At 40.1% G+C, this 25,613-nt stretch overlaps 1 pseudogene; it reads left to right on the forward strand.

Annotated features, from left to right (window-relative positions):
• The first annotated feature begins 5,038 nt into the window (after nt 1–5,038).
• LOC101975582 (putative ribosome biogenesis protein RLP24 pseudogene) overlaps nt 5,039–25,613 on the forward strand; it is a 43,580-nt pseudogene continuing 23,005 nt past the window's right edge.

Consider the following 25,613-nt stretch of genomic DNA (forward strand, 5'->3'; position numbering starts at 1 on the left):
TATTATATTATTAAAGGCCACAGGACAGCTCTTATATTAGGATGGATATTTTGTTAGTTTTAAAGATCTCAGGGAAGCCATTATATCAGTTTTACATGTTGTAGCATGGATATCATATTAGTATTAAATGCCCAGGTCAACAATTATGTCACTTTTAGATGTTCAAGTATGCATAACATGTTAGTATTAAAGTCAACATGGCAACTGATATATTAATTGCAATAGTATAGCATGAATATCATTAGTTTAATGGCTAAAAAGTAGATATTTTACTAGCTTAATGTACTATAATATAAATATCATGCTAATATTAAAGGCCACAGAGCACCTGTTTATCAGTTTTAGATTCTATGTCATGTATATTAAATATTAAAATCCACCAGAGAGTTATTATATTGGTTTCACAGGCTGTAGAAAAGGTGTCACAATCATATTAAAAGTCACGGGACATCTATTAAATTGGTTTTTAGAGGTCATAATACGGATGTCATACTAGTATTAAAAGCTACAGGGGAGCTATTGTTCTAGTTTTAGATGCCATAGTATGGATATCACATTCGATTTAAAAGCCAAAGCCTAGCTACAATAATCATTTTAGGTACTATAGTTTGTATATCATATTAGTATTAAAGGTCTCTAATGGCTCTGATATCTGTTTTTGATGCAATAATATGAAAATCATATTAATAGTAAATGCCACAGAGCAGCTATTTTATCAGTTTTCCATGCAATATTATGGAGATCATATTAGTAACAAAGGCCACAGGACAGCTATCAGATTTAGAGGTCATAATATGGATGATATATTAATAGTGAAGTCTATAGGGAAGCTATTATATTAGTTTTACATGCTATCACAAGGTTATTATATTAATATTAAAGGGCAGAGGGAAGCCATAGGATGGATATAATGTCTGCATTGGAAGGCCACAGGACAGCTTTTATGTTAATTTCAGGACCATAATTTTTAAATCATATTAATGTTAAAGGCCATGGGGCAGGGGCTGGGGTTGTGACTCAGTGGTAGAGCTCTTGCCTGGCATGCATAAGGCAATGGTTTGATCTTCAGTAATAAATTAATTAAATAAAGGTATTGTGTTTATCTATGACTTTAAAAAGTATTTTTAAAAGGCCACAAGGTAGGGCTGGGGTTGTGGCTTGGTGGTAGAGTGCTTGCCTAGCATGTGTGAGGCACTGTGTTTGATCCTCAGCACATAAAAATTAATAAATTATGGGCTGGAGTTGTGGCTCAACAGTAGAGCGCTCACTTACCACATGTGAGGCCCTGGGTTTGATCCTCAGCACGAACTAAAAATAAATAAATAAATATGTAAATAAATAAAATAAAGGTATTATGTCCATCTACAACTAAAAGAAATTTTTTTAAAAAAGGACACAGGGCATGTATTATATTAGATTTAGATGCTAAATTATGGATATTATGTTAATATTAAAGGTCACAGTTCACCTATTTTATTAGTTTTAAATGCTGTACTATGGATATCATTAGTATTAAATACCACAGGGACAACTTTTATAATATTTTAAGTCCCAGAGAGCATAACATGTTAGTATTGAAGACCACAGGAAGCTATTATATTAGTTTTAGAGTCCCAGTTATTATATATCAATTTTAGAGGCTACAGTATAGATACCGCATTTGAATTAAAGAGCACAAGTCAGGGCTGGGGATGTGGCTCAAGCAGTAATGCGCTTGCCTGGCATGCGCGGAGCACTGGGTTCGATCCTTAGCACCACATAAAAATAAAATAAAGATGTTGTGTCCACCAAAAACTAAAAAAGAAATATTTAAAAAATTATCTCTCTCTTTCTCTCTCTCTCTGTCTCTCTCTTTAAAAACCAAAAGAGCACAGGTCAGCTATTACATTAGCACTAGGTACTATAGTATGAACATCATTAAGTATTAGAGGCAAAGGTACATGAATCAGTTTAAGATGCTATATATTGATATTACATTAATATTAAAGAACACAGGAGATCTATTAGATGAGACAGTATGTATATTACATTAGTATGAAAGGCTATGAGACAGCTATTATATTAGATTGGGATGTTTTGATATGGATATCATATTACTGTAAAAGACCAAAAAGCAGTTATTATATTAGTATTAAATGCTATAGTGTGCATACTATATTAGTATTAGAGACCAAAGGTCAGCTATTACATTTATTTTAGATATACATTGAACTCTCTTGTAGATAGAGACTCTTTTGCTGATAGTCCTAAAATTAATTATGGTGAAGATTTATGGAGATACTTAGTTAAGATTTTCTGTGGAGGAGGGGGTACCACTACAGAAGATTCCTTTAGTAACGCAGCCACACTAAGTTAACTTCTGACCAGCAATTGACCCCAGTGCCCGCATCAACACGGATTGACTTGTAGATGAAGCCCCTAATAGGATGGCCAACATGACAGTTCTGCAGAGGACCAGCTAAGGTCAAAAACTCCACTGTCCAAGATGAAGGAGGAGTTGAACACCTGATTGGCAGAGTATAGAGGTGGTCCCCAGTTCTCCTGGTAAACATCAACAGTAATGAAGTTTGGGGACAGCCGGGAGAGAGAGAGAGGGAGAGACAGGCCGACTGACTAGAGAGAACACTTAGGTGAACACTAAGTTGGCAAAGCATGACAACAATATAGTAAGTGACATTTTTGAATACTTGAACAAAAGCATAGACTTACCAAAGTAGGCTTTACATTGTAGAGGAAAGTACTAAGAGTCAACCCTGAAGAAGTAAGCAGCTTGGCTTTTTGAATGAAATAGAACACAAATGAAGAAAATCAAAAGTTGATGAAGAATCTGGGTAACTTAAGTTTTAGAATTTAAAGAATTAAATGTAAAGGAAATACCTAAAAAGCCAATTGCGTGAACAAGTCATTAGAAGATGTGGAGAATCTTAAACAACTTGTAGAATAGGTCCGAGTCTCAGGAACACAGCTGAGTTGAGGCTGGCTGAGCATCCTTGGGAAGGACTGTTTTGTCAGGAGAGGAGGTGGTGAAGGGCTACACAGTAACCTGTAAGAGATTATTGACCAGGGTTACACAGGGGCTGAGAAAGGAGGTGGTAGAGGGATACACAGGAGATGAGAGCAGTTGGTGAAGGGAAGCGCAGGAGTTGAAGGGGTGTTGGTGGAGGGCTACAGAGGATGGGATGAGAAGAAATGGTGGAGTGCTACAGAGAAGCCATGAGAGGAGATGGTCAAGGGCTACACATGAGTCCTCGAGAGGAGGTGACATGAGAGTACACAGGAGGGGATAAAAAGAGGTGGTGGAGGGCCAAATGGGGAGATGAGAGGAGAAGGTGGAGGGCCACACAGAAAGCTGAGAGGAGGTGATGGAGGGTTACTCAGAGATGAGAGGTGCTGGTGGGGTGCTACCCAGGAGGAGGTAAGAGGAGAAGGTGGAGGGCTACACAGGATTAGTAAAAGGAAACAGTGAAGGGCACACCAGAAGCCATGTGGGATGTGGGCTTCACAGGAATTGATAAGTGATGTAGGGCCACAGAGCAGGTCATCAGAGGTCAATGTTAACACAGTAAGGAAGATAGTATCTCAGGGTTCTGAATTCTAATGAAGTCCGGGTTTGACCCTTATTTTAACCCCTCTTACCTATTCATAACTCTAAAACACTAACACTATTTCCTGTCTCCTAGCTTTTACCTCACCCTAGAATCCCTAAATCTAAGCCCACAAACCATGTGCTTCTGTTGAACAACTACTCTCTAGACCATCCTCACCTATTCTGTACCCAACACTGACCACACTCCAGACCACAAATTTGCTCAGGCTCAACCCCAGCCATAATTCCCACCCTAACCCTAATGCTCATCACATAGTTCTAGTTTCCTGATTTTGACCTTGAGAAGGGGCTGGGCGCCAGCCTGGCTGACCTTGAGAAGGGGCTGGTTTCAGGGTGGATGACATTTGAAGGCAGGCCTCACTCCTCCATCCAGGGCTGGTTGGCCACATCGGCTCTATTCTTGGAATGCATTCTTCTGGACCAGGTTGGACAGATCCAAGGCCTGCTGTGCCTGAATGTGAACTTGATCTGAAACAATCAAGCCACTTTTCCCACAGTCATTGTGAATACTACACCTGAGTGTCACAGCAATCTTGTCCTGGGACATTTCATATCCTGTTAATGGTATTAAAACAGCTCTGAGCATTCAGATGGCTTCTCTGGGGCACATGCTGGTAAGTGGGCACAATCCCAAACCCCACTCCCAGCTCCCCCTCCACCTTTACCACATCTAAGACAAGGAAGGAGGGGTCTCAGTCCTTGACAGGGACAGTGTTCTCTGAGGCAGATGTTGCTTCTGGGGATGGGATACTGTCCCAGGAGCGGCTGAAGTGTAATGAAGCTGGGTGAGGGGGCATTTACAAGGTATAGTATAACTGTCATATTAGTATTCAAGGCCTACAGGGCAGCTATTATATTAGTTTTACAAGATGTAGCAGGATAGTATACTAGAATAAAAGGCCGCAAGGCAGTTGTTATTTCTGTTTCAAGGCCACATTATTAATATTATATTAATATTACACACACAGAACACCTATTATATTAGCTTTAGTTGCTATAGTATGGATATTACAGTCGTATTAAAGATCACAGGGCAAGTATTATACTGGTTTTGGATGCTATAGTATTAACATCATCTTAGTATTTAAGGTCACAGGGCTGCTATTATATTAGTGTTAGATACTATAGCATGATATTAATGTTAAAGGCCACAGGGAAGCTATATAAGTTTTGAATACTATAGTATAGATATCACATTAGTATTCATTTCCACAGGGCAGCTATTATATTAGTTTCAGATGGAGTGCTACGGATATAATATTAGTGTTAAAAGCCATGATCAGCTTTTATATTAGTTTTAGATGGCATGTTTGAAAATCATAATAGTATTGGAGGCCAAGGGCAAATATTACATTAGCTTAAGATGTAATAATATGATATCACTTCCTCCCCAGCTCATGGCCTGGTTGGTGGGGTCCCATAAGGCTCAACATGGATATCAATAAGTGTTATTTCTGTTCAGGGCCCATCTACCCTGTCCATGGCATGATGTTCATATTCAGTTATTGCAAGATATTCAGATCCTGTAAATCCAAATGTCCTAAGAACTTTTAAAAGAAGCATAATCCTCACAAGGCCAGGTGGACTAAAGCATTCAGGAAAGCAGTCAGTCAAGAGCTTACAGTGGATAATTCATTTGAATTTGAAAAATGTAGAAATTAACCTGTCAAATGCCAATGAGAACTATGGAATAAAAGTATTGATGCAATGAAGAGAGTTGAAGAGATGAAACAGAAACTCCAAGCTAAATTTATAGTGAACAGATTGAAGAAAAATGGAGCTACAGAAAGTTCAGGACATTAAAGAAGTCAAGCAAAACTTCCATCTTATCTGAACCCCTCTTTCAGGCAAAGGAAAGAAGCTAGAAGAAAAAAAAATAGTACAGCAGTTACAACAGGATGTAGACACGTGGACATGTTTCTTAAAAATCTTGCTCTCTGTAACCATTTCTATATGTACATTTGAAAATCTCCTTTGGAAACTGAGAATTTAATTCTAAATTATTGATTTTTATATAAGGTCACTGAAGCAAAAGATGATTACAAATAATTTTCTCCTACATTGCTATCTGCAAAGCATCAGATTATGGATATTAGATTGCACCTCACTGTAACATCTTTACTGATAGAAGTGCTTATGTAAATCATGAAAATTCTGTTTATAAATGCACAAGTGGATTGTGGGCAGAATAATGGCACTAGGCAGCATTTACGTAATAACTAATTACAAAAATTTATGGCCAGTGATATATAAAATAAAATGTTTTTGCAGTTAAAAAAAAGAAGATACAGGAGCTGGGGTTGTAGCTCAATGGTACAGTGCTTGCCTAGCATGTGTGAGGCATTAGGTTTGATTCTCAGCACTGCATATAAATAGATAAAATAAAGGTTCACTAACAACTAAAAAAAATTTTTTTAAAGATGCAACAATATAAATATTACATTAGGTTAAAGGCAACTGGGAATATTCTTATTATTTTTAGATGCTAAAGTATGGATATTAAATTAATATTAAAGAGATGATAAAAGACCATAGAAAGCCTCTATTTTATTAGTTAAAGTACTATATTATGAATATTACATTAGCATTAAAGGCTACAGTGCAGTTTTTATATTAGCTTGAGATGGTGTAGTATGAATATCATATTACTCCAAAAAGCTACCGGGAATTATCATATTAATTTTGGATAATATAATTTGGATATTATATTAATGTTAAATGCAACAGGGCAGCTATTATGTTATTTTAGGTGCCATAGCATGGATATCACAGAAATATTAAAGGCCACAGAGAAGTTACTATGTTTATTTTAGATGCTCTTATAGAGCTATTAAGTTAATATCAAAGGTCACAAGGCAACTAAAGTATTAAATTTAGATGCTATGATATGGATATTTTGTTACTATTAAAGGTCACAGGGTAGGTATTACATCAGTTTTTAGATGCTATATTTTGGAAATTATATTAGTAAAAAAGTGACAGGGCAGTGCAGTACTATAATTTACAGTACTTTAATTTATGTACAGTACTATAATATTATATTAGTATTGATATCCACATGGCAGTTGTTTATTAGTTTTATATGCCATAAGATAGATATCCTGTTAGTATAAAGCCACATTGCAGCTATTATATTAATATTAGGTGGTACAATATGAATATCACAATAATACTAAAGGTCATAGAACATATAGTAGTTATATATGCCATAGCATGGATAGTACACAGAACAGTTTTTATTAGTTGTAGATGTGGTTCTATGGATGTCACAATAACATTAAAGTCCACTGGCTGCTATTCTATTTTATTTTGAGTGCTATATTATGAATGTTATATTAGTATTAATTGCCCCAGAGAAAGTATTATATTAGTTTCAGATGTTATAGTTTTGAGATCTCATTAGTATTAAAAGTAACAGGGCACCTATTTATTTAAACATCATGCTATGGGGGCTGGGATTGTGGCTCAGTAGTAGAACGCTTGCCTAGCACGTGCAAGGCCCTGGGTTCGATCCTCAGCACCACATAAAAATAAATAAATAAAATAAAGGTATTAGGTCCAACTACAACTAAAAAATAAATTTTTTTAAAAAAGATATCATGCTATGGATATTATAATAGTTTTAAAGACCACAGTGCAGCTATTATATTAGTTTTAGATGCTGTATGCAGACATCATATTAGCATGAAAAGTGAAATTAAAGCAATTACATTAGTTCTGGAGGCCACACTATGGATATTATATTAATGTTAGAGCTCACAGGACAGGTATTGTTAACATAATACAAAGGGGGCTGAGAAAGGAGGTGGTAGAGGAATATACAGGAGATTAGAACAGTTGGTGAAGGAAAACATGGGAGTTGAGAGGCCTGTTTTATAGGCCACAGTATGGATGTTGTATTAATAATAACAGGACAGTTATATTAATTTTTGTTACTATAATATCTCCATCATATTAATATTAAAGATGTTACATCAGTATAAAAGACACAGGGCATTAATATATCAGTTTTCTTTTTGCTACTGTATGGATATTGTATTAGTATTAAATGTCATAAGGCAGCTATTCTATTTGTTTTAGATGCTATAGTATGGATATTATATTAAAATTAAAGGCCTCAAAGCACTATCACATTAGTTGTAGATTGTACAGTATGGACATTATAATAGTGTTTAAGGCTACAGGGCACAACTGTATTAGTTTTAGAATCTCTAATATGGGGAATGTATTAATTATAATTACCAGAGTGCAGCTATTACATTAATTTTAGATACCATATTATGGATGTCAGATTAGTACTAAAGGAACAGAGCAACTAATATATTAGTTTTAGATGCTATAATATAGATATTATATTAGTTATAAAGATCACTAGGCAGCTTTTGTTTGTTGGTTTGTTTTAGAAGCTATAGTATTGATATGAATATTAAAGGCCACAGGCAACTATTATATCAGTTTCAGATGCGCTAATATGGATATCACATTAGTATTTAAGGTCATAGGGCACCTATTACATTAGTTTTAGATGCAGAAGTGTTACTAGTAAAGGCCACAGGGCTGCTATTGTATTAATTTTACATGCTATAGTATGACTATTATATTAGTGATGAAGTCCACAGTCAGCTGTTTCAGATGCAATAATATGGATATTATATTAATGTTCAGGGACACAGGATAGCTATTACATGAGTATTAGAAATTCACTATAAATATTATGTTAGAATTAAAGACCACAGGGAAGTTATTAGTTTTAGATACTAAACTACAGATTTTGATTATTAAAGCCACAGAGCATCTATTATATTAGTATTAGATAGTACAGTATGGAATTCATATTAGCATTAAAGGCCAGACTGTAGCTATTGTATTAGTTTTATACATTATAATATGGATATTATGTGGGTTAAAAGTGAAGCTTTATACTAGTGTTAGACACTATAGCATAGTTATTATTAAATTTACACTGAAGGCCACAGGGCAGTTACTGAATTAATGTAAGATAGTATGGATATTACATCAGTGATGAAGGCCAAACAAAGTTCAGCTGTTATTTTAGTTTTAGAAGCTATAGTATGATATCATAGTAATATTAAAGTCCATAGGACAGCTATTATATTAGTATTAGATGATATACTAATAATGATATATTAATATTAAAAGCCACAGGGAATTAATATATCAGTTTTCAATTCTATCATATGGATGTCATGTTAGTTAAATGTCTCAGGTCAGCTATTATGTTAGTGTTAGGTGCAATAATATGGTATTGTGGGCTGGGGATGTGGCTCAAGTGATAGCGCGCTCGCCTGGCATGCGTGCGGCCCGGGTTTGATCCTCGACATCACATACAAACAAAGATGTTGTGTCTGCTGAAAACTAAAATAAATAAATAAGTAAATATTTTAAAAATATATATGGTATTGTATTAAAATTAAAGGCCACAGGGTACCTATTACATTAGTTTTAGAAAATATATATATATATATATTATTTTTTTTTTTTTGGTACCAGGGGTACCTAATCACTGAGCAACATCCCCAGTTCTTTCTTATATTTTACTTAGAAATGGGGTCTTGCTGAGTTGCTAAGTGCCTCACTAAGTTGCTGTGGCTGGCTTGAACTCATGATTCTCCTGCCTCAGCCTCATGAGTTGCTGGGATTACAGGCATGCACCACTGCACTTGGCTAGAATCTATATTACTGATATTATATCAATTAAAATGCCACAGGGCAACCATTATATTAGTATTGGAAGCTATAATGTAAATATCATGTCAGTATTAAAGGGCACAGGGCACATATTATATTAGTTTTATTATTAAAGGCAACAAGACAAATATTATATCAGTTTGAGATGCTATATTTTGGCTATTATATTAATATAAATGGCCACAGGGTATGTTTTAGTTTTAGATGCTATAGAATGGATATTATATTAGTAATAAAGGATACATGGAAGCTATTACACTAGTTTTAGAGTACACAGTAGGGATATCATATTAATATTAAAGACCACATTATATTAGTTTTAAATGTGCAATATGAATATCATCATGTTAGTATTAAATACCTCAGTGCAGCTTTGATACTAATTTTCAATTTATGGTCTATAAATCATATTAATATCGAAGGCCACAGCTATTATCACATATCCATGCTCTAAAATAAATATCATATTAGTAATAAAGACCACAAGAGCTACTCTGATATTTTAGAGGTCACAGTATAAATATTATAAACTATTATATTAGGATTTGAGGCCAGAGTATGGATATTACATAAATATCAAAGGCCACAGGGGAGATATTTTATTAATTTTAGGTGCTATAATATGGATATCAGATTACTATTAAAAGCCAAAAGTCAGCTATTATATCAGTTTAAGATGTGTTGGTCTGATTTTACATTAATAATAAAGGTCACAAGGCAATTATCACATTACTTTTAGATGCTATAGTATGAATATTATAATAATATTAAAGGCCACAGGGTAGCTATTATATTAATTTTAGGTTGCATAGCATAAATATCTTATTAGTATTAGAGATCACAAGCCAAATATCATTTTAGTTTTAGATGCTAACATTTGGATATCATATTAGAATTAAAGAGCCTCAGGGCCATTGTGATTTCAGTTTTGAAGGCCACAATACTGATATTATATTAATATTTAAGGCTGCAGAGCAATTGCTATACTAAGTGTGTATGGTACAGTACAGATATCCTATTAGTGCTACAGGCCAGCGACACAGCTTCCCAGCTGCCAAGCCATGCAGCTGGCGCACTGGTCTCTGTTGAGAAGCAGCAGCCAAGCAGCAGAGCAAAGCAGAGGAGCAACAACCTGGGCAGACTGGAGCACAGGTGCCAAGCATGGGCCACAGCCTCAAAGAGGCTGCCAAGCTGGCATTGGGAGCCCGAGGTGGGGTGGATCACTGCCACAAGCAGGCCATCGTTGAGGGCCACAGCCGCCCTCAACAGGCCATGGTGCACTGACCTGTCATCCGAAGATGACACTGACCTGTCATTCCAGAGGAGCAGGGAGATAAAGGAAGTAGGGCAAACCTGAATGGAATTCAGGGCTAACAAATAGTGTTAGTGCATTTCCAAACCCTAATTAGCATAATGTTTGGACCAACACATTGGTACTTTTTTCAAATGCTGATTAGCATAAGTTTGGACCCATAGTGTGGACCCAAGTGCTGTATAAACCTAGACTGGCACAATCAGATGGCAACCCTTTTCAGGGCTCCTCTTGCACTGCTCACACTACAGGAGTCCTGTTTCTATGCTCGTGTGAATAAATCCTGCTCTCACACTCACGCATCCTGGTCTGTGATTTCATTCTTCAAATTCACAAGACAAGAACCCAGAAAGAAGAAGAAACTGACAGTGAGCTGCTGGGGTCTGCTGTGTCACTGGAGGGCATGGCCACCATTGAGAGCTGCAACACTTCTCAGCTGCAGAGGGCTGCAGCTTGTGCAGACCCCTCTGCCAGCAGAAGGAAGAAACAAGGCAGTAATTATATTAGTTTTAGATGCAATCATGTGGATACTATATTAAATGCTACAGTGCAGCTATTATATTGATTTTAGATGCTATATTATGGATATCACATTAGCAATAAATGCTACATAGCCACTATTATATTAGTTTAACAGTTTATAATATTAATATTACATTGATGTTAAGTGCCACAGAACAGCTATAACATTAGCTTTAGAGCTACAGTATGGATATCATATTAGTGTTAAAGGCCTCAAGGAATCTCTTATATTAGTATTGATGCTAAAATATGGATCTCATTTTAGTAATAAAGGCCATAGGACACATATTACATTACTTTAAGGTGCTTTAATATGTATATTACATTATATTAAATAATGCAGGACAAATTTTATATTAGTTTTAGTATAGAATGCATATTACACTAACATTAAAGGCCACGGAGCATATATTGTATGTTTAAGGTGATATTATATGTTAAAGGTGATATTATATGTTAAAGGTGATATAACTAGTATTAAAGGCTACAGTGCAATTATCATATTAACTTGAGATGATATAGTATAGGTGTCATTTTACTACAAAAGGCCATAGGACAGTTATTATATTAGTTTTGAATGATAATAGCTACAAAGCCACTATTATATTAATATTAGATACTATCATATGGATATCATGATAGTATTAAAGACTCAGGAAGCATTAGGTTTAGATGCCATAATACAAATATTACATGCATATAAATGGCCACAGCACAACTATTATATTTAGATATGAGTATCAAAGGTCACAGGACAACTATCATGTCAGTTTTATAAGCTATACTACATATAGTAGTAGTAAAAGCCACAGGGAAGATGCTGCACTTTGTATATTTCATTAGAAGGCACAGGAAAGCTATTATGTTAGTTTTAGATACTAAAGTATGGATATTACATTAATATTAAAGACCAAGGGGAAGTTATTTTGTTATATTTAGGTGGTATAGTAAGGACATCATGTTAGTATTAAAGGCTACAGGGCAGCCATTATATTAATTTTAGATGCTAAATATGGATATTACATTAACATTAATGGCCATAGGGCAGCTTATATATTACTTTTAGATTATATAATATGAAATATTATATTCATATTAAAGGCCATAGGACAGCTAATATGCTAGTCTCAGATGCTACAGTAAGGACAGTCCATCCATTACAGGTAAAAATGCAGCTATTATTTACTTCTAATGTTCTAGTAGAATATCACAGTAATATTAAAGTCCATGGGAGAAGTATGATGTTAACTTTACATATCATATTGTGGATATCATATCAGTATTAATTGACACAGGGAAAGTATTATATTAGTTTCAGATGCTATATTATTGAAATCTCATTAATATTAAAGGCTACAGCATGCTTTTTTAAAAAAAAGTTTATTTATTTATTTTGGTATGAGGGATTGGGCATGGGGTGGTTAATCACTAAGCCACATTCCCAGCCCTTTTTATTATTTTTTAATATGTATTTTTTAGTTGTAGGTGGATACAATACCTCTATTTTATTTTTATGTGGTGATGAGGATCAAACCCAGTTCCTTACATGTGCCAGGTGGGCATGCTACCACTGAGCCTCAGCCCCAGCCCTTTATTTTATTTTAAGTCAGGGTCTTGCTAAGTTGCTTAGGGCCTTGCTAAGTTGTTGAGTCTGGCTTTTACTTTGTGATGCTCTTGCCTTAGCCTCCCAAGTCACTGAGATGACAATTGTGTGTCTCTGCACCCAACTATTTATTTAAGTTGAGATGTCATGCTATGAATACTATAATATTTTAAAGGCAACAGGAAAGCTATTGTATTATTTTAGATACTATATTACAGACATCATATTATCATGAAAGGCAATATTTAAGCTATTACTAGTTTCAGAGGCCACACTACATTACAAAAATGTTAAAGGCCCCAGGATATGTATTACTTTTCCAGGCTACACTACTGATATTATTAATAATAAAGGAAACAGGGCAGTTATTGTATTAATTTTCATTGCCATAATATCAATATAATATTAACATTTAAGGACACAGGGCAGTAGTATATCTGTATTATATTCTGTATTAATGATGTTATATTAACAGTAAAAGATGAAGGACACTAATATATTGATTTTCAATGCTATTGTACAGATATCATGTTAATATTAAAGGTCAGGTATTATATTACTTTTAGGTGCTATAGTATGGATATTATATTAAAATTAAAGGTCAAAGAGTACCTATAATGTTAATTTTAAAATCTATAATGCTGATATTATATTAATCATAAACATCACAGAACAGCTATAATATTAGTATAGGATGCTATAGCATAAATATTTTATTAAAATTAAATGCCACAGAGAACATATTATATTAGTTTTAGATGCTATCACAGGATATTATATTAATACTAAAGGGCAGAGGGAAGCTATAGGATGGATATAATATCAGTATTGGAATGCCACAAGACAAGCTTTTTATTAATTTCAAAGGCCATGGTTTTTTAATATTTATTTTTTTAGTTTTAGGTGGACACAACATCTTTACTTTATTTTTATATGGTGCTGAGGATCAAACCCAATGCCTCATGCATACAAGACAAGCGCTCTACCACTTGAGCCACAACCCCAGCCCAGGTTGGGACCATAGTTTTTATATTAAATTTATGTTAAAGGCCACAGCATAGGGGCTAGGGCTCTGGCTCAATGGTAGAGTACTTGCCTGGTGTGCATGACGGAGTGGGTTCAATCCTCAGTTCCACATAAAAATAAATAAATAAAATAAAGGTATTGAGTCCATCTATAACTTAAGAAAATATTTTAAAAAGGCCATTGGGCATGTATTAGATTTAGATGATAAATTATGGATATTATGTTAATATTAAAGGTCACAGACACTTATTGTATTAGTTTTAAATGCTATACTATAGATATCATTAGTATTAAAGACCACAGGGCAGATATTACAAAATTTTAGGTACCAGAATTTATAATATGTCAGTATTGAAGGCCACAGGAAGCTATTACATTAGAGTCCATAGTGTGGATATTATGTTAGCATGAAAGGCCACAGTGCCAATACAATATCAGTTTTTAGTGCTGTATTATAGATTTTATATTACAATTAAAGGCCACAGGGCAACTATTATATCAATTTTAGAGGCTGTAGTATAGACATCACATTTGAATTAAAGAGCACAGGTCAGCAATTATATTAGCATAGTAATAGAGGCAAAGGTACAAGTACATTAATATTAAAAGACACAGGAGAGCTATTATATTACATGAGACAGTATGTATGTTACCTACTAGTATGAAAGACTACCAGACAGCTATTATGTTAGATTGGGATGTTTTGCTATGGATATCATATTACTGTAAATGACCAAAAAGCAGTTATTATATTAGTATTAGATGTTATATTGTGCATCTAATTATTATGTCCAAGTTATATTAGTATTAGAGACCAAAGGTCAGCTATTACATTTGTTTTAGATGTACTTTGGATATAATATCAATATGAAAGACCACAAGACTGCTAATATCTTAGTATAAGATGGTATACTTATGGTGTTGCATTGCTATTAAAGATTTCAAGGCAACTACTATATGTTTTAGGTGCTTGAGTATGAAAATTACGTAAGTATTAAAGGCCACAGCTTAGGTATTACATTATTTTTAGATGCAACAGTATCGATATTATGGGGAGCCACTCCAAATGCCCACACCTTTAAGTCTGATGCACCATGGGGATCTGAAAGATCACTGTAGTCTAGCGCAATAGTGCCATGTGACTCAGGCTTTTCCCTCACTGGGATAATAAGGTGTGGCCCTGGAAGTGACCCTAGGAGTAGGCAGCACCCAGAGGGGTTGAGCTACACTCACCTGTTCCCTTGTAATCCTACTCCTTGCCTCATTTGAATAGTTCCTTCCCAATAAAAAGGGTTCAGCATGTACTCCTATCCCTCTCCCTCCCTCCTTCCCTCCTCTCTCTCTCTCTCTCCCCCCCTCCCTCCCTCTCTCCCTTCCTCCCTCCCTCTCTCTCTCTTTCTCTCTCTCCCCCCTCCCTCCCTCTCTCCCTTCCTCCCTCCCTCTCTCTCTCTCTCTCTCTCTCTCTCTCTCTCTCTCTCTCTCTCTCCCCCTCCCTCCCTCTCTCCCTTCCTCCCTCCCTCTTTCTCTTTACACTGACCTCTAAGGTCAGAGAAGTCATCACAGGACCCCCCAAAAAGGTCTTTCTCTGTCTCTGTGTGATTATTTCATGCCAGCCCAGTTCACCTGGAGTGACCCTGAGTGTTTAGTGGTGAAACATGACAGTAAAGGGTGGAGGCAGAATGATCTATGGCATAATGGATCAGAATCCACTGACTGCAGATAAACTCATGTTTATCTTAGTACAAACACAGATGGTTCCACATAAACATAATTATAATTAGGGGGTATAGATTAGAGCGCACACACACTTATTTGCATTGTCTTTTGTGAGGTAAAGATGTAATGGGCACATTTAGCTACCAGATGAAAGTTTTAATACCACTCTAATACAAGGAGCCAGAGCTCTATGAAGAAGTGGCTGATACTAGGACCAAGATAGTAAATATATGAGTCAGGACAATCTTTAAGTATTAGAAGGAAAGAACTTTAGAACAAAAACAGAAAATACGTTAAAGGACAACAGGACATAATGGAAAGAGCTCCTGAAAGAAAGAACTCCAATGGCTAAAGCAGAAATGGATTGAGCAACAAGACACTATAGAATTAGATAACAAAGAACAGCTCAAAGTAACTATCCAATGTCCACACTTGTACAAATAAAAGAATGAATACATAAACATTTGGGGTCAAATAGAAACCTCTAGTGTAGAAAAATTCCAGATAACTGAGGCAGACACGGTCATCAAGGAGGTGGAGCTAACTCCTTGCTCCTTAAGTGTGGGCTCTGCCTAGTGAGTTCCTCCAAAAGAACACAGACAGTGTGGACATGCAGAGAACAGTAACTTCACAGTGAGAAACCTGAAAGGTGCTACCAGGGGTGAAGGCAAAATGAGCCTTCAGCCAGGTGAGCACAGTCAGTACTAGCATGACATTCACCTTGAGGGCCTGAGATGACAGAGCAGCTCTATACCTGTTACCTACCTCCCCAAGACTCACAGCCCCAGGTAAGTAAGAGAAAAACAAGGAAACCTGAAAGGCACTGCCTCAGTCAGGTGAGCACAGTCAGTACTAACATGACATTCACCTTGAGGGCCTGAGATGACAGTACAGGCCTCCACCTGTGTGACCTGCGTCCCCCAGACCCATAGCCCCAGTCTAAATATGAGAGAAAAAAACAAGTAAACCCCAAAGAAGAATAATCTATAAAATACCTGACAGTCCTCCTCACAGTGTGGAGGTCATTGGAACAAGAAAGGTCAGAGAAACTGTCACCCCAAAAGGAGTCTATGGATACATGATGACTGGATGTCATTGGGGTCCTGGATGGGGTCCTGGAACAGGATGAGAGAGAACAGAGAATCCAAAGGAAATCCAACTTCAGTTAATTATAGCACACCAGTATTTGCTCTCCATGATAAATGGTCTAAGATATTAACACACCTGAGATGGTGCACACAAATCATACATAACACAGGAAAAACCAGGTTGAGGCTACCTGAGAAATCTCTGAACTTTCTTTGCAATTTCTGTATAAAGATAAAACTACTCATGTAAAACCTTAAACAGGCTATTTTTTCAGAAACCCTGCTTACTAGTTATTTATACAGTTAATTATTGGTTATGTAAACTCTTAGCTATTCTATATTTATTATGAACACAAACTTTATTATAACAGAAAAATCAAGTAATTCAAGCTAATATTTAATTCAAGATAAGTGCCTCTGTCATATGTTCTATGTTGAAGTAAAAACACACATGTAAACTTTTTATGCTGTTATGAGGTCCTGGGTTTGCCTTCTAAAAACTTCATCACTTGTCAGACGAGAGGAAAAACAACATTTTAGAGACTCTATTTCAACTCATATCTGAACTATCTCAAAAGTGTGGCTTTGTAAAAATATATGAGTCAGGATATGTTCCAATAGCAAATTGACTCACTTTGACTTTGGATCACTTATCCCAAAGAATTCTTGCCTTTATTTTGTTTCTAGGCATATTCTTTAGCAGTAATAGAATTAAAATATTTGCCCTGGACAAATAGTCAAAGAAAAGAAAAAGGTAACAGAATCGGTGACCATGATGAGTGATGCCTTCTGGGCGGAAGAGTGTAAAAGGACACCAGCATCCACATTCTCCGTGGTGCTCTGCAGGAAGTGATGAGCTGAGAGAAAGACAAATGGCAGTCAGTCCAGGAGTTGACCTTAGATGCTGCTGTGTTGTGAGAAAACACTCTAACTCTTAGAAATCACAAAGAATTATTGGATGCCCAAACTCTTGAATGGTTCCAAATTCAATAGCACTTCTACATATTTTCATTATCCCTCTAGCTAGTCATGAAGCTGATGATAACTACAGGATCTATGGAGCTGGCAATGCAGCTCAGTGGAAGAGCACTTGCCCAGCATACAGGAGGCCATGGATTCAACCCCCAGCACCACAGAAGGAAAAAAAAAAGAATTTGTGTCTTATTCATGTAATCAAATAGAAAATGAGTAATCACTGCTCCTAGGAAAATATGCTGGACCTGAAACACAACTTGGACTCTCAGAATCAAAATACTCTCCTTACAGTGTATTGCGTAAGTAGGCTATCATGAACAGCAGTGTCACATCATAGAGCATGTTCATGCTAAGCATAAAACAACAAAAAGGTTTTACTGCTGAGAAGAAAAATGAACATAATATATCTTAGGAAATTATTAACACATAGGAAATATGTGATACTGACATCAAAATCCTCCAGCTATTTGGGAGGCTAAGGCTAGAGGATCATAAATTTGAGCCTACCTGGGCAATATAGCAAGATCCTGTATCAAACAAAATTTTAAAAGGGCTGGGGTGTACATAGCTAAGTGTTTGCTGAGCACATACAAGGCCCTGAGTTCAATCCCCAGTGGGAAAATATTCTTCAGGCCAGACAACCAACCATAGCAGAAGTAGAACAGAGAGAAATCATTATGTCAACCTCCCAAAAAAGATTAAACTAAACCTGCACTTTGTCCAGCTCACAAGACTAACATGTCTAACCTCTGTTTCTACTAATTCAAGTATGATAAGCTTTCACATATAATAAAAAGTGGGCTGGGGACATAGCTCAAATGGTAGAGTGCCCGCCTTGCATGCACAAGGCCCTGGATTCAATCCCCAGCACCCCCCCCCCACACACACACACACATACACATGCACAAACTGTATATACTTTTCTAATGAATCCAATAGATATAAGATATACTGAACTCTACTCTAAAAGCCACCTTATAAGCACATAGGGGGTGCCAACATTAAGATAAAATGTCATTATGGACTTCACATTAAATAACCCTCAATACTAACAAATTCACAATCTCAAAAGAAGAAATTCAAGTTTCTGAACTCAAAATTACAATGGTATATTTTTAAATGATACTTTGATCAGATGCAAAACACTAATAGAGTTCTCTAACAAGAATTCCTGGTAATATATAAAGGATCATGCTCATCAGAAAGCCCAATCCCTTGCTTGCAAGAAATAAGAGAACTAACTTTCTATGAATGTAGAATATTAATAAGACATAGGTATGTGCTTTCCAAATTGATAAGTACAAAAGAAAATGTCTGTCTAAAAAAGTTTATTTTTAGTAAACGTATCTGAATTATAAAAAGCAGCTACTGATTTTCTTGCACATTGTAATGATTTGAGTTAAGTTTCATCTACAGCAGTTTAAATATCATGCAAGACAATAGTTAACATCAAAATGTACTCCTACAATAATTTAATCCAAATCTGGAACAGGTATACTGTGACGTATGTGTATATGTGTAAATACATGATTTTTTAAAACATATCTCTGGACACTTCAGATGCTTGAGTCCTGTCAAAGACATCTGTATGTGTGGGTGGTGCTGGGATGGAATCCCAGGGTCTCTAGCATGCTAGGCAAGTGCTCTTCCACCAGGCTGCACACCCAGGCCCCAAAGACATCTTAATAAGCAGAAATTAATTAAAATCATTTAAGATTATCATGAGAATTTTCAAACAAGACAGACAATTCTCTCAATCAAAAATAAAGCAAGCTAAAAGTATATTTTTAAAATATTGCTGATGAAAAACAGCAGAAGTTCACAGGATTAAGAATTCTGTAGAAAACTAGAAAAATAAGAAATTAAAAATTGAATAGGAGAAACCTACTACATAGAATTGGCAACCTGGAGGACATGGGGCATTTCCTAGTAAATACAGACATTGCAAAGTAACTCTAAAATAAGAAAACTAAATCAAACTACTTTTCCAACAAGGGATTAATACCCAGGATATATAAAGAACTCAAAACACTAATGACAGAAAAATTAATAGCTCAATCAAAAATGGGGGAAGGAATTAAATAGACATTTCTCAAAAGAAGAAATACAAATGGCTAACAAATACATGGTATAAAAAAAGTGCAACATTCCTGGCAATCAGAGAAATGCAAATCAAAACTACATTAAGGTTTCATCTCCAGTTAGAATAGCAAACATCAAGAATATGAAAAATAACAAACTTTGGCAAGGATGTGGAGAAAGGTACATATTGTTGGTGGGACTGCAGGCTAGTACAACCATTCTGAAAAACAACATGGAGATTCCTCAAGAAAAAAAAAACTAGAAATAAATCCATCATATGATCCAGCTGTCCCACTCCCTGGTATTTATCCAAAAGAACAATAATCACCATGATATAAAGGCATATCATGTTTAAAGGAACACAATTCACAATTCACAGTAGCCAAGCTATGGAACAGGTGTTCATCAACAGACGAACAGATAAAGAAAACATGGTATATTCGCACAACAGCGTTTTACTTATCCATAAAGAAGAAAGAAGTTACAGCATCTGCTGGTAAATGCATGGAACAACATGCTAAGTGAAATAAGCCAGATTCAGAAAATCAGGGTCAAATGCTTTATCTTATATGCAGAAACCAGAGCTAAATAAAGGGGAAAAAAAAGAGGGTGATCCCATGAAAATGGAAGGCAGGTCAATGGAATAGAATGAGATATAGAGTGAGAGAGCAGGAATGGAAAAAGGGGAGGAACTGCAGAATGAAATTGACCAAATGATGTATATACATATATAAATACACCACAGTGAATCCCACCTTGATGTCTATCTATAAACCACCAATTTGACAAAACAATGAATCAATAGAAGGAAGACCAGTAGAGGACAGAGAGGAGGGGGAGCGAAGAAGGAAGAAAAAGTAGAATGCTGGGGTGAAAGGGATCAAATCATATTCCATGCATGTCCGCATACGTCAAAATGGACCCCACTAGTATGTATAACCAAAATGCACTAATAAAAACATTTTCAAAAGAGGGAAAATACACATAAACTGACAATTAACCTGGAACCTTCTCAACCAAAAAAAAATGTGGTTTAGTTTAGTTTAGTTCTATGAAAGCCATGGAATAAATTTTTAATAAATACATTGGTATTATTAAAATATTAAAACTTAAATGTACTTTTCCATTTTTCAATATTTTTTCTACTACTTTAACATTGTAAGAAAAATAACAATTAAAACAACAAGGAAAGCGAGTAACGGAGCGCACTGGGGCCCCATTCCCCCTGGGCTCAGGATCCTCCCTCAGTGTTCCTCCTTCATCCCTGCCAGGTTCCACCCAGGGTCACTGTGTTAAGATGATGAGGGTCACAGCCTCAGGAGGAGCACAGTTCTACAGCCTGCGGAATAGTGACGGCTCTCAGCCAGGCTCAGGCCCAGCATGGGGCTTGTTCCTCACCCTCCCCACTTTCCCCACACCCTCCCCACTTTCCCCTCACCCTCCCCACTTTCCCCTCACCCTCCCCACTTTCCCCTCACCCTCCCCACTTTCCCCTCACCCTCCCCACTTTCCCCTCACCCTCCCCACTTTCCCCTCACCCTCCCCACTTTCCCCTCACCCTCCCCACTTTCCCCTCACCCTCCCCACTTTCCCCTCACCCTCCCCACTTTCCCCTCACCCTCCCCACTTTCCCCTCACCCTCCCCACTTTCCCCTCACCCTCCCTACTTTCCCCTCACCTGCTGCCAGTCCTTCCAGAAGATTCTGAGGCTGCTCCAAGGAGAAGGGAGTCCCAGACATCCCTGGAGCCGTGACCCATAGTGTCCCCAGAACAGGTGTCCCCTCAGCAGCACTGAGAAGGGAACTCTGGGCATCCCTTGAGACATGACCCACAGCATCACCAAGTCAGACATCTCCCTGAGGCTGCTCTAAGGAGAAGTGAGCTTCAGGAGTCCATAGAAACAGGACCCCAGAGTCCCCAAACCCAGAGTCCCCTCAGTCTGCACTGAGGAGAGGGAGCTCCAGGCCTCCCTAGAGACAGGACCCACAGTGTTCCCGAGTCAGACAACTCTCTGGCTGCTCTGAGGAGGGGGCTCCAGACATCCCTAAGAACATGACCCAGAGTTGGGGTTGTGGCTCAGTGGTAGGGTGCTTGCCTGGCAAGTGTGAGGCCCTGGGTTTGAGGTGCTGAGGAGCACAACATAAAAATAAAAAAATAAAATGAATATAAATATACGTATCCATCCACAGTTAAAAAAAAATGACCAACAGTGTCCCCAAGTCAGGTGTCTCCCTGGTGCTGCTCTGAGAGTCCATAGAAACTTGACCCAACAGAGTCCCTAAACCAGGCTTCCCTCGAGCTGCCCTGAGGAGAAGGGAGCTCCAGGCGTCCCTAGAACATGGCGCACAGTGTCCCCAAGCCAGGTGTCTCCCTCAGGCTGCCCTGAGGATAAGGGAGCTCCAGGCGTCCCTAGAGACATGACCCACGAGGGTCCCCAAGCCAGGCATCTCCCTCAGGCTGCCCTGAGGAGAAGGGAGCTCCAGGCGTCCCTAGAACATGGCGCACAGTGTCCCCAAGCCAGGTGTCTCCCTCAGGCTGCCCTGAGGATAAGGGAGCTCCAGGCGTCCCTAGAGACATGACCCATGAGGGTCCCCAAGACAGGCATCTCCCTCAGGCTGCCCTGAGGAGAAGGGAGCTCCAGGCGTCCCTAGAACATGGCGCACAGTGTCCCCAAGCCAGGTGTCTCCCTCAGGCTGCCCTGAGGATAAGGGAGCTCCAGGCGTCCCTAGAGACATGACCCACGAGGGTCCCCAAGCCAGGCATCTCCCTCAGGCTGCCCTGAGGAGAAGGGAGCTCCAGGCGTCCCTAGAACATGGCGCACAGTGTCCCCAAGCCAGGTGTCTCCCTCAGGCTGCCCTGAGGATAAGGGAGCTCCAGGCGTCCCTAGAGACATGACCCATGAGGGTCCCCAAGACAGGCATCTCCCTCAGGCTGCCCTGAGGAGAAGGGAGCTCCAGGCGTCCCTAGAACATGGCGCACAGTGTCCCCAAGCCAGGTGTCCCCCTCAGGCAGCTCTGAGGAGAAGGGAGCTCCAGGCGTCCCTAGAGACAGGACCCAAGAGGGTCCCCAAGCCAGGTGTCTCCCTCAGGCTGCCCTGAGGATAAGGGAGCTCCAGGCGTCCCTAGAGACATGACCCACGAGGGTCCCCAAGACAGGTGTCTCCCTCAGGCAGCTCTGAGGAGAAGGGAGCTCCAGGCGTCCCTAGAGACAGGACCCACGAGGGTCCCCAAGACAGGTGTCTCCCTCAGGCAGCTCTGAGAAGGGAGCTCCAGGCGTCCCTAGAGACAGGACCCACGAGGGTCCCCAAGACAGGTGTCTCCCTCAGGCAGCTCTGAGGAGAAGGGAGCTCCAGGCGTCCCTAGAGACAGGACCCACGAGGGTCCCCAAGACAGGTGTCTCCCTCAGGCAGCTCTGAGGAGAAGGGAGCTCCAGGCGTCCCTAGAGACAGGACCCACGAGGGTCCCCAAGACAGGTGTCCCCCTCAGGCAGCTCTGAGGAGAAGGGAGCTCCAGGTGTCCCTAGAGACAGGACCCACGAGGGTCCCCAAGACAGGTGTCCCCCTCAGGCAGCTCTGAGGAGAAGGGAGCTCCAGGCGTCCCTAGAGACAGGACCCACGAGGGTCCCCAAGCCAGGTGTCTCCCTCAGGCAGCTCTGAGGAGAAGGGAGCTCCAGGCGTCCCTAGAGACAGGACCCACGAGGGTCCCCAAGACAGGTGTCCCCTCAGAGAGCTCCCGGCCTCGCTATAGACATGACACATGAGGGTCCCCAAGCCAGGCGTCCCCTCAGGCAGCTCTGAGGAGAAGGGAGCTCCAGGCGTCCCTAGAGACAGGACCCACGAGGGTCCCCAAGCCAGGCGTCCCCTCAGGCTGCTCTGAGGAGAAGGGAGCTCCAGGCGTCCCTAGAGACAGGACCCACGAGGGTCCCCAAGACATGTGTCTCCCTCAGGCAGCTCTGAGGAGAAGGGAGCTCCAGGCGTCCCTAGAGACAGGACCCACGAGGGTCCCCAAGACAGGTGTCCCCCTCAGGCAGCTCTGAGGAGAAGGGAGCTCCAGGTGTCCCTAGAGACATGACCCACGAGGGTCCCCAAGCCAGGTGTCTCCCTCAGGCAGCTCTGAGGAGAAGGGAGCTCCAGGCGTCCCTAGAGACAGGACCCACGAGGGTCCCCAAGCCAGGTGTCTCCCTCAGGCAGCTCTGAGGAGAAGGGAGCTCCAGGCGTCCCTAGAGACAGGACCCACGAGGGTCCCCAAGCCAGGTGTCTCCCTCAGGCAGCTCTGAGGAGAAGGGAGCTCCAGGCGTCCCTAGAGACAGGACCCACGAGGGTCCCCAAGCCAGGTGTCTCCCTCAGGCAGCTCTGAGGAGAAGGGAGCTCCAGGCGTCCCTAGAGACAGGACCCACGAGGGTCCCCAAGACAGGTGTCTCCCTCAGGCAGCTCTGAGGAGAAGGGAGCTCCAGGCGTCCCTAGAGACATGACCCACGAGGGTCTCCAAGCCAGGTGTCTCCCTCAGGCTGCTCTGAGGAGAAGGGAGCTCCAGGCGTCCCTAGAGACAGGACCCACGAGGGTCCCCAAGACAGGTGTCTCCCTCAGGCAGCTCTGAGGAGAAGGGAGCTCCAGGTGTCCCTAGAGACAGGACCCACGAGGGTCCCCAAGACAGGTGTCTCCCTCAGGCTGCCCTGAGGAGAAGGGAGCTCCAGGCGTCCCTAGAGACATGACCCACGAGGGTCCCCAAGCCAGGTGTCTCCCTCAGGCAGCTCTGAGGAGAAGGGAGCTCCAGACGTCCCTAGAGACAGGACCCACGAGGGTCCCCAAGACAGGTGTCCCCTCAGGCTGCTCTGATAAGGCAGCTCTGCCCCTCCCTGCGGTGAGGCACAGCGTCCTGCAGCCAAGCTCTCCCCGGTCCTGAGAAGAAAGCTCCCGCCCACACCCTGAAGGAGGCGGGACTGGTGAGGACGATGGCGTCACGAGGCCCCGCCCCCTCTGGCCACGCCCAGCAGAGGAGGCTGCGCACAGCTCGGAGGCGGTGCTACTCCGCACTTCCTTCCGGTGCCTCTCAGCCCTTCCTCCTCCGCCTTCAGCTGTTTCTGAATAAAGTCTGCTCCCACTGCTGTGACAGGTTTGGCCTGTTATCTGTGGCATCATGGAGTGGAATCTCAGGAGAGGAGGAAAGGGAGTCCAGGATACCCTGTCCCTGCACCCTGCCCTGCCCTCTGCCAGGCCAAGTGCTGCGGCAGCCCGCGGCCAGGCGCGCAGACGGGCAGACTTACAGTAGCTGCGGGGAGCCCCTGCCCACTTTACTCACGTGACCAGCAGCAGAAGGCCAGAAACAGGCCACTTCAGACATCTCTGGGAAGTGTGGTCTTGGAGACAGAGTGACTCAGCCAGAGACTGCCTCATTTTAGGATCATGGGTTTTAAGAAAAGCAGTTAAGGCTGGGCGCAGTGGTGCCTGTAATCCCAGTGGCTCTGGAGGCTGAGGCAGGAAGATCAGAAGTTCAAGGCCAGCCTCAGCAATTTAGTAAGACCCTAAGAAACTTAGCAAGACCCTGTCTCAAAATAAAAAATAAAATAAAAAGAGCTGGGAGCTATCCCTCTCCTCGGTATACCCAAAGGACTTAAAAACAGCATAGTACAGGGACACGGCCACATCAGTGTTCATAACATCACATTCACAGTAGCTAAACTGTGGAACCAACCTAGATGCCCTTCAGTAGATTGATGGATTAAAAATGTGCCATATATACACAATAGAATATTACTCAACAATAAAAGAGAATAAAATCATGGCATTTGCAGGTAAATGGATGCAGTTGGAGAAGATAATGCTAAGTGAAGTTAGCCAATACCAAAAAACAAATGGCAAATGTTTTCTTTGATGTAAGGTGACTGACTCATAATGGGGTAGGGAGAGGGAGCCTGGGAAAAATAGACAAATTCTAGATAGGACAGAGGAGTGGGAAGGGAGGGGCAGGGTTTAGC

The sequence above is a fragment of the Ictidomys tridecemlineatus genome, chromosome 3 (assembly GCF_052094955.1).
Source record: "Ictidomys tridecemlineatus isolate mIctTri1 chromosome 3, mIctTri1.hap1, whole genome shotgun sequence".
NCBI lineage: Eukaryota > Metazoa > Chordata > Mammalia > Rodentia > Sciuridae > Ictidomys > Ictidomys tridecemlineatus.